We start from the raw sequence: 7,601 nt of genomic DNA, 5'->3' as shown, positions 1-7,601 counted from the left end.
TTGAGCGCATAAGGGAGGCAGGACTAACTGTTAAGGCTAAGAACTGTCAAATAGGCCTAAACAGAGTGACTTACCTTGGACACCAGGGGGGTCAAGGAACTATCAGCCCCCTACAGGCCAAAGTGGATGCTATCCAAAAGTGGCCTGTCCCAAAGTCAAAGAAACAGGTTCAATCCTTCTTAGGCTTGGCCTGTTATTACAGGCGACTTGTACAGCAATACAGCCAAATCGCCACCCCACTGACAGACCTAACCAAAAAGAAACAGCCAAATGCCGTTCAGTGGACCGAAGAGTGTCAGAAGGCCTTTAACCAGCTTAAATCTACACTCATGTCTGACCCTGTATTAAGGGCCCCAGACTTTGACAAGCCGTTCCTAGTAACCACAGATGCGTCTGAGCGTGGTGTGGGAGCAGTTTTAATGCAGGAAGGACCGGATCAAGAATTCCACCCTGTAGTGTTTCTCAGCAAGAAGCTGTCTGAGAGGGTAAGCAACTGGTCAGTCAGTGAAAAAGAATGTTACACCATTGTCTACATTCTGGAAAAGCTATGCCCATATGTTTGGGGACGGCGTTTCCACCTGCAAACCGACCATGCTGTGCTACAGTGGCTTCATACCGCCATGGGAAATAACAAAAAACTTATTCGGTGGAGTTTAGTTCTACAAGATTTTGATTTCGACATCCAACACATCTCAGGAGCTTCTAACAAAGTGGCTGATGCACTCTCCCCTGAAAGTTTCCTAGAATCAACTGGTTAAAAGCGTCCTTGAGATGTGGAAAATATTGTTAGTCTTTATATACTTGGTAGTATATTTAGAGGTGCATGTCTTATTAACTCTGTTTTTTCCTAGAGCTCCAGGCAGAAATCCCAACCAGCGTTTCACCCTATCTGTGATTTGGGGGGCGTGTCATAAATATAGAGGGAAGGGTAAACACCTTTAAAATCCCTCCTGGCCAGAGGAAAAACCCTTTCACCTGTAAAGGGTTAAGAAGCTGGGATAACCTCGCTGGCACCTGACCAAAATGACCAATGAGGAGACAAGATACTTTCAAAAGCTGGGGGGAGGGAGAAACAAAGCCTCTCTCTCTGTCTGGGTGATGCTTTTGCCGGGGACAGAACAGGAATGGAGTCTTAGAACTTAGTAAGTAATCTAGCTAGATATGCATTAGATTCTGATTTCTTTAAATGGCTGAGAAAATAAGCTGTGCTGAATGGAATGTAGATTCCTGTCTGTGTCTTTTTTGTAACTTAAGGTTTTGCCTAGAGGGATTCTCTATGTTTTGAATCTAATTACCCTGTAAGGTATTTACCATCCTGATTTTACAGAGGTGATTTTTTTATTTTTTCTTCTATGAAAATTCTTCTTTTAAGAATCTGAATGCTTTTTCATTGTTCTTAAGATCCAAGGGTTTGGGTCTGTGTTCACCTATGCAAATTGGTGAGGATTTTTATCAAACCTTCCCCAGGAAAGGGGGTGTAAGGTTTGGGAGGATTTTGGGGGGAAAGACATTTCCAAACAGGCTCTTTCCGAGTTATATACTTGTTAGATGTTTGGTGGCGGCAGCGATAAAGTCCAAGGGCAAAAGGTAAAATAGTTTGTTCCTTGGGGAAGTTTTAACCTAAGCTGGTAAAAGTAAGCTTAGGATGTTTTCATCAGGTCCCCACATCTGTACCCTAGAGTTCAGAGTGGGGAAGGAACCTTGACATGGTGGCAGAGCGGTGAAGGATTGTGAAGGAGTCTCAAACAGATCCTGGCTCATGGCATAGCTGGACGCCATCCTGGTCGCATGACCCACATTCTCTTCCTCTTTGCTGTTCACGGGAGGGGGTCTGTGTCTCAGGCTCCTCTGAGGTATCCACCATGCTCTGTGGGGTCTTGTTGAAGTCTCCACCACGTATGGCATGCAGCTTGTTGTAAAAGTGGCAGGTCTGTGGCAAAGGTGAAAGTAAGCCGGTACGCCCCAGTACAGCGTACTGGCAAGAGCCGGTGCACCGTACTGGGGCAGCCTGGCTTCCCCAGGGGGCAATTTAAAGGGCCTGGGGCTCCCAGGAGTGGCTGGAGCCCCAGGCCCTTTAAATTGCCTCCAGAGCCCCGCTGTTGGAGCCTTGGGGTAGCAGCTGCGGGGTCCGACGGCTATTTAAAGGGCCGGGGCAGTAGAAGCAGGGGAGCCACAGGCCCTTTAAATAGCCCCCAGAGCCCTGGGGTAGTGGGGGCTCCGGGGGCTATTTAAAGGGCTGGGGCTCCAGCTGCCTCTGCCGCCCCAGTCCTTTAAATAGCTGCTGGAGCCCTGCCGCTTTCCCAGGGCTCCGGCGGCTAATTAAAGGACCATGGCAGTAGAAGCAGGGGAGCCCCAGGCCCTTTAAATCGCCCTCGGAGCCCCGGGCTGCTGCTGCTGCTACCCCGGTGGGGGAGGAGGTGGAGAAGAAGGGGGGGCACTTACCTTACAGGGTGGGCTGGGGCTGGCTCTGACCCCCTCAGCCCCGCCTCTTCCAGGGGTCAGAGCTGGCTCCAGTGTACTGGTAAGTCACTCTCCTTACTTTCACCCCTGGTCTCTGGCTTGGCACCAGATTGACTATTGGCCTTCCTGGCTTTCTGGTATGCCTGCTGTGGTTTCTTTGCTTTCACACTGCACTGCTGCTGATCCCTGTTGTATCTCTTTGCCTGCATCCCCCATGAAATCTGCTTGTAGGTGTCCTCATTTCTATGACTGCTCAGTGGCTGTGCCTGCTCTGCCTCTTCTCCCTACAGGCCCAAGAGATCCAGTACCTCCTGTCTACTCCAGGAAGGAGTGTGTTGGAATGCATAGCCAGCCTGGTTGGTTGCATACCAGGGTAAGTTGCTAGATGTGCTTATCAAGCAGGGCAATCAGGAAAAGGCATTTCAAAAATATATGGGGTATTTAAAGTGGGTGCTGGCTTCTGGTCTCCATGACCCATAGAGTTCACAACTGTGACCAGGGCAGTCACTGTGAAGCACTGTGGGACAGCTACTAGAGCAACGTTAGGGTCAGCATAGGTCATGTGGTATATACCCTCGCACTCTGTCAACCACATTAGGTTCACCATAGCTCAATGTTGTTCAGGGAGGTGGTGTTACTGCATCGCCTTAATGGGGAGCTTGTATTAGCTGGCAACCAATTTGAGTGTAGACACATGCACAAGTGGGTTGATGCAAGGTGATGTACGTCGACCTACGGTTGTAGTGCAGACCAGACCTAAGCCTCTTTCTCACGATCATTATCATATCATTACCATCAGTGTTTTCTCTCTAATCCTTTCTTCTCTTTCCCCATTATCTTCACTCCTTTTGGCCTCCTCACTCATACCATGTCTTTCCTCCTTTTCCAGCCCTGACTTTTTAGGGTGGAGGCAGAGTGTGGGTCCTGCAGATGATCAGGGTGTTCTAAATAGCTTTATCTGAATATTTGATTTATAAGGCATTACATTTCTGAACTCTTAGGTAATGTTTGTATGAATAACTTGCACTGGTGGTTATGGGACAAACTAGTCCTAAAGGTTTGCCTACCAGACATGCTCAAATGTATATTGCCAAACCTGTTTTGGAAGTCAATGAGGGAATAAATTTCACGTCAAAGATAATTAATGGTTATGCATAAAGGATTGGAAGAGACAATCAAGCCAGTTCCTATTTGTAGATGTTGGAGGCTGGAGTGAAGGATGAGATCAAACCAAACTGGTTTTTGGAGGTAAAATAATGGCCTTCTTGGACAGAAAGAGTGGGGCCTGGTTTAGGAGAGCAAAAGAACTTGCTATAAAGCCCTATGGATCTAAAACCCAGTCTTGTAGATCTACCAGGTAGTTGACAGCTCCAGGCTACTACCCAGCAGCAGCTATAATCATTCTCCACTCCACATAACTTGCTGTGGACACAGACCATGGGAAGTTCCATCTCAAGAGTTTGACAGGCATCAGCTCCTATAGTGCCTGATTGGCTCCCTGCTGTACATAAACCCAAAGGGTATTCTAGGAAGTGTCCAGGCAACAGTCTTCTGTAGCTGCCAGGACTGTTCCTGTTCTGTGCTTGTAAACTCTTGGCTTGATTTGGACTCGCCTGACTTGGACCCTGAAACCTGACTTGGACTTTGACCCTTGGTATCGACCCTGGCCTGGAACTGATACGAACTTCTTGGCTACTCCTAGCCACAGGTTTGCCCCTTGGCCCTGACTGTCCTTGTTGAGATCCTGACACTGGCTTTTTTCATAAAGTAAGACAAATCCTGGAAAACTGACTTCTGTGATCTTGATACACACACCTGCCTGGAACCCTGGAAGACAGATAGGTGGGCAGCAGCTGGCTAAGACAAAGGAACATTTTAAAAATGGGGAGATGGAATATTGACCCTATAGGAGTCAATGGGAGTTTTGCCACTGACTTCAGTGGGGCCAAGATTCTACCCAAGGTTTTATTTTACTTACCCTTAGTTACATAGTATGGTTATTGTCGTCATTGTAACTGGAAGGTGTAATTTCCAGCTTGAGGAGACATCCCTGCTCTAGGTCTGATTGAGATGTAGCTGTGGTGCCGTGAGTAGTGTAAGAATAAGGCCTTTTCCTGTAGCCATATTGTAAGGCCTAAGGCCTTTGTCTGCAGCCAGATTAGAAGAGCAGCAGCCATTAGCTAAGAAGCAAGAAGTCACATCCTCACATTGCATCTAAATTACATTAAAACAATGTAATATCAGGTTGTTAAGAAGGAGACCCTGTCCTAATAGCACCCACTCTCACTAGATAAAGAAACAGATCTTAAGATGGTTAAAGAAAACTTAGTTTGATAAATGATTTCTTGCCAGACAGAATGCTATCAATAATTGTGGTTGTGAAATCCTCATTTCTTGTTTTGTCATTATGGTCTTGTAGGGAGCCAGGGTGGCTTCCCTCTAAACCAGAGGGTAAAGAGCCACCCTCTCAGCCTGAGTGGGTGGGGCCAGACCAAGCTTCCACCAATCCCCAGAAGGGGAGGGGTGGGACAGGAAGTACAAAGGCTGGGGCCCTTTGTCCAGTGAAGAGAGCACCAGGGAGGGAGACAGATGCAGGCTGCTCCCTCCAGACCCTGCTGCCGACCCAGGGGAGGCCCTGGGCCAGGTAGAACCTGACCAGGAGGAAGGCCTGTGGCGACCAGGACTGCCAGCCGCTGAGGACCTGGAGGGGCCCGGCTGTAGCCCAGGCCAGCGTGAGCCCGACACAGAGGGGGAGCTGGAGCTGTCAGCAGCAGAATACCCAGATAAGCTGGAGGGACCAGAGAGACCTGCTTGAGAGACCGGGTAGGAAGTAGCCCAGGGGCAGAACTGCACCGTGGGGTGGGTGTGTTTGGTCAGCAGGCGCGGATGGCCCCCCCGCTGACCCAGCGGTGGGACCTTCGCCTCCCGCCACTGTCAGGGCCCTGGGCTGGAACGCAGTGGAGTTGGGTGGGCCTGTGTTCCCCTACCCCGGCCAACCTACCCGAGGGGTGCGCTTCAGACTCGTGTCGGCGCCCCCCTGCCCGAGGGGCGCGCTGCAGACTCGTGCCGGCACACCTTCCCTGCTAATTCCCCAGTGCCCGAAAGGTGTGACTAAGGCCTGCCCGTGGGACCATAGCTCTCCATCGCCCCCTAGGGGCTCGGAGGACTGACTGAAACCTGTCACAGGTCTCCCTATTGTTTGTCTGTATGATCTCTGTCTGGTTCTTTGTTTCTGTCTGTTACATAATTAATTTTGCTAGGTGTAAATTAATTAAGATGGTGGGGTCTGATTGGTTAGAGAATTTTGTTAGGATTGGTTAGTAAAATAATTGGTTAAGGTATAGCTAAGCAGGACTCAAGTTTCACTATGTAAACTGGGGTCCAAGAAGGAGACCAGGAGAGAAGGAACAGGAAAATAAGAAGGAAAAACCTGGAAGAAACAGCCTAAGAACAGAGCTGTTAAGAATCCTCTGCATGACCGTGACATGCTGCAACCAGAATCCAGGTAAGACTGACCTTGTCTTGCCAACTGGGAAAGTTTGCCTGCCTGATCAGTATTGGTGAGCATAGCATTGTATGCTTAGCATGTGTATTCTGCTTGGTAATTGTCAATAAACAGAGGATAAGGATATTACTGTGTAAGGCTCTTTCACTGGTAAAAGGTCCTGCAAACCTGCAGAAAATTATGCCCTGAGCCCTAGGAATTGGGTAAGGGTGGGTACTTAAACTGACAGGGTTACACCTGAGCTCCAGGAACAGGGTAAAGGTGGGTGCCCCTAGAGTGTGTGAGTAACAGAGAATTTTGTGCAGGTAACAGTATTGGGAAGGGCTAGCTACCCGAAGAATGATCCTGTTTGAAACCATAGGTACATATTTGGGTGACTTCTCCTGTCATTCATACTGCTGTGGCTACACTTATTTTTAAGAGTGCTAGCTTGATCAGAGCTAGAATGGGTATATCTACTTGAGCTGGAAACTACATCTTCCTGCTGTAGTATAGAAATACTCTGAGAATAGAACCTAGCTAGCTACACTTCTTGCATTGATTAGAAGAATTGTAGTTGTAATCTAACTTTTTTTGAGTGCTGCAAGTCAGGTGTTTCTGCTATTTAATTTTTATCCTTTTCCCAGATTCCATTTTAGAGTCCTATCCACTGTGAATAGCTCCTGTGTCCTTGTGGTGGGGCAGCTGCCCCACCACAATGAAAGATAGGCCAGAGCGGTTGCGCAGAAGGGCAGCCAATCAGGGAAAGGCCTACTGGGAGCCAATCAGGGCCAGTATTACAGCCAGCCAATCGGGACTAGGCTAGGCCCTATATAAAGGCTGCCCAGGAAGGGAGCAGGCAGTCTGTCCCAGACCTTCATGGGGGGAAGGTCTGTCTCCTGAGCAGGAGACAGGCAGCTTGGACAGAGCAGTGCTGGGCAGGCTCGGCGGAGCAAAGAAGGGCTCCGGCCCAATACCCGCCAGACTGTGGGCCCTGATAGAAAGGGCCTAGAGGGTGTGACGGGCCAGAGGGGAAGTAGCCCAGGGACATTTAGACAAGGGGAGAGAAGGAGGGCAGGGAAGCTGCCACTAGAGGGTCCCTGGGTTGGGACCTAGAGTAGTGGGCGGGCCTGCCCCCCCCCCACCCCCTTGTACAGCACCTGGCCGTGGAAGGGTGGCCGTGACAGACTGAAACTGGCCCTTGAACAGTGGGGCTAGACTTGAGGGGTTGTGGTTGGCCACTGCAGCAGGAGTGAACTGGAAAGACTGCTGTTAACTCCCCTCTGGAAGGGGATGAGTGAGGATTTGGGGGCACTGCTGGAGGGCAGTGTCCTGAAGATGATGCTGGGAGCAACGCGGGTTGAGACACCAACCGAGGGCAAGAGATGGACCGGACACCACCGGCAGAGGGTGCTCCACATGAACTGAGCTAATTCCCAAACTGAACAGCAGGAGGTGCTGCGGTGGTGAGTCCCAACCCCATCACAGTCCTCTGCTGTTGTATGTAGCTTACCCAAGCTGTAGCCACTGAACCTGAATTAGGATCACTGCTGATCACAGTTATAAAGAGCAGCAGTAGAGGCACTGTCTATGCTCATGAAGAAAGCAATGCACCAGTTTATACTTACTTCACATTTGGAAGATCAACTTCACAACC

Source organism: Chelonia mydas, chromosome 1 (genome assembly GCF_015237465.2).
Source record: "Chelonia mydas isolate rCheMyd1 chromosome 1, rCheMyd1.pri.v2, whole genome shotgun sequence".
In the NCBI taxonomy this organism is placed as follows: Eukaryota; Metazoa; Chordata; order Testudines; family Cheloniidae; genus Chelonia; species Chelonia mydas.
The sequence above is the reverse complement of the archived record's forward strand: the minus strand, read 5'-3'. Positions refer to the sequence as shown.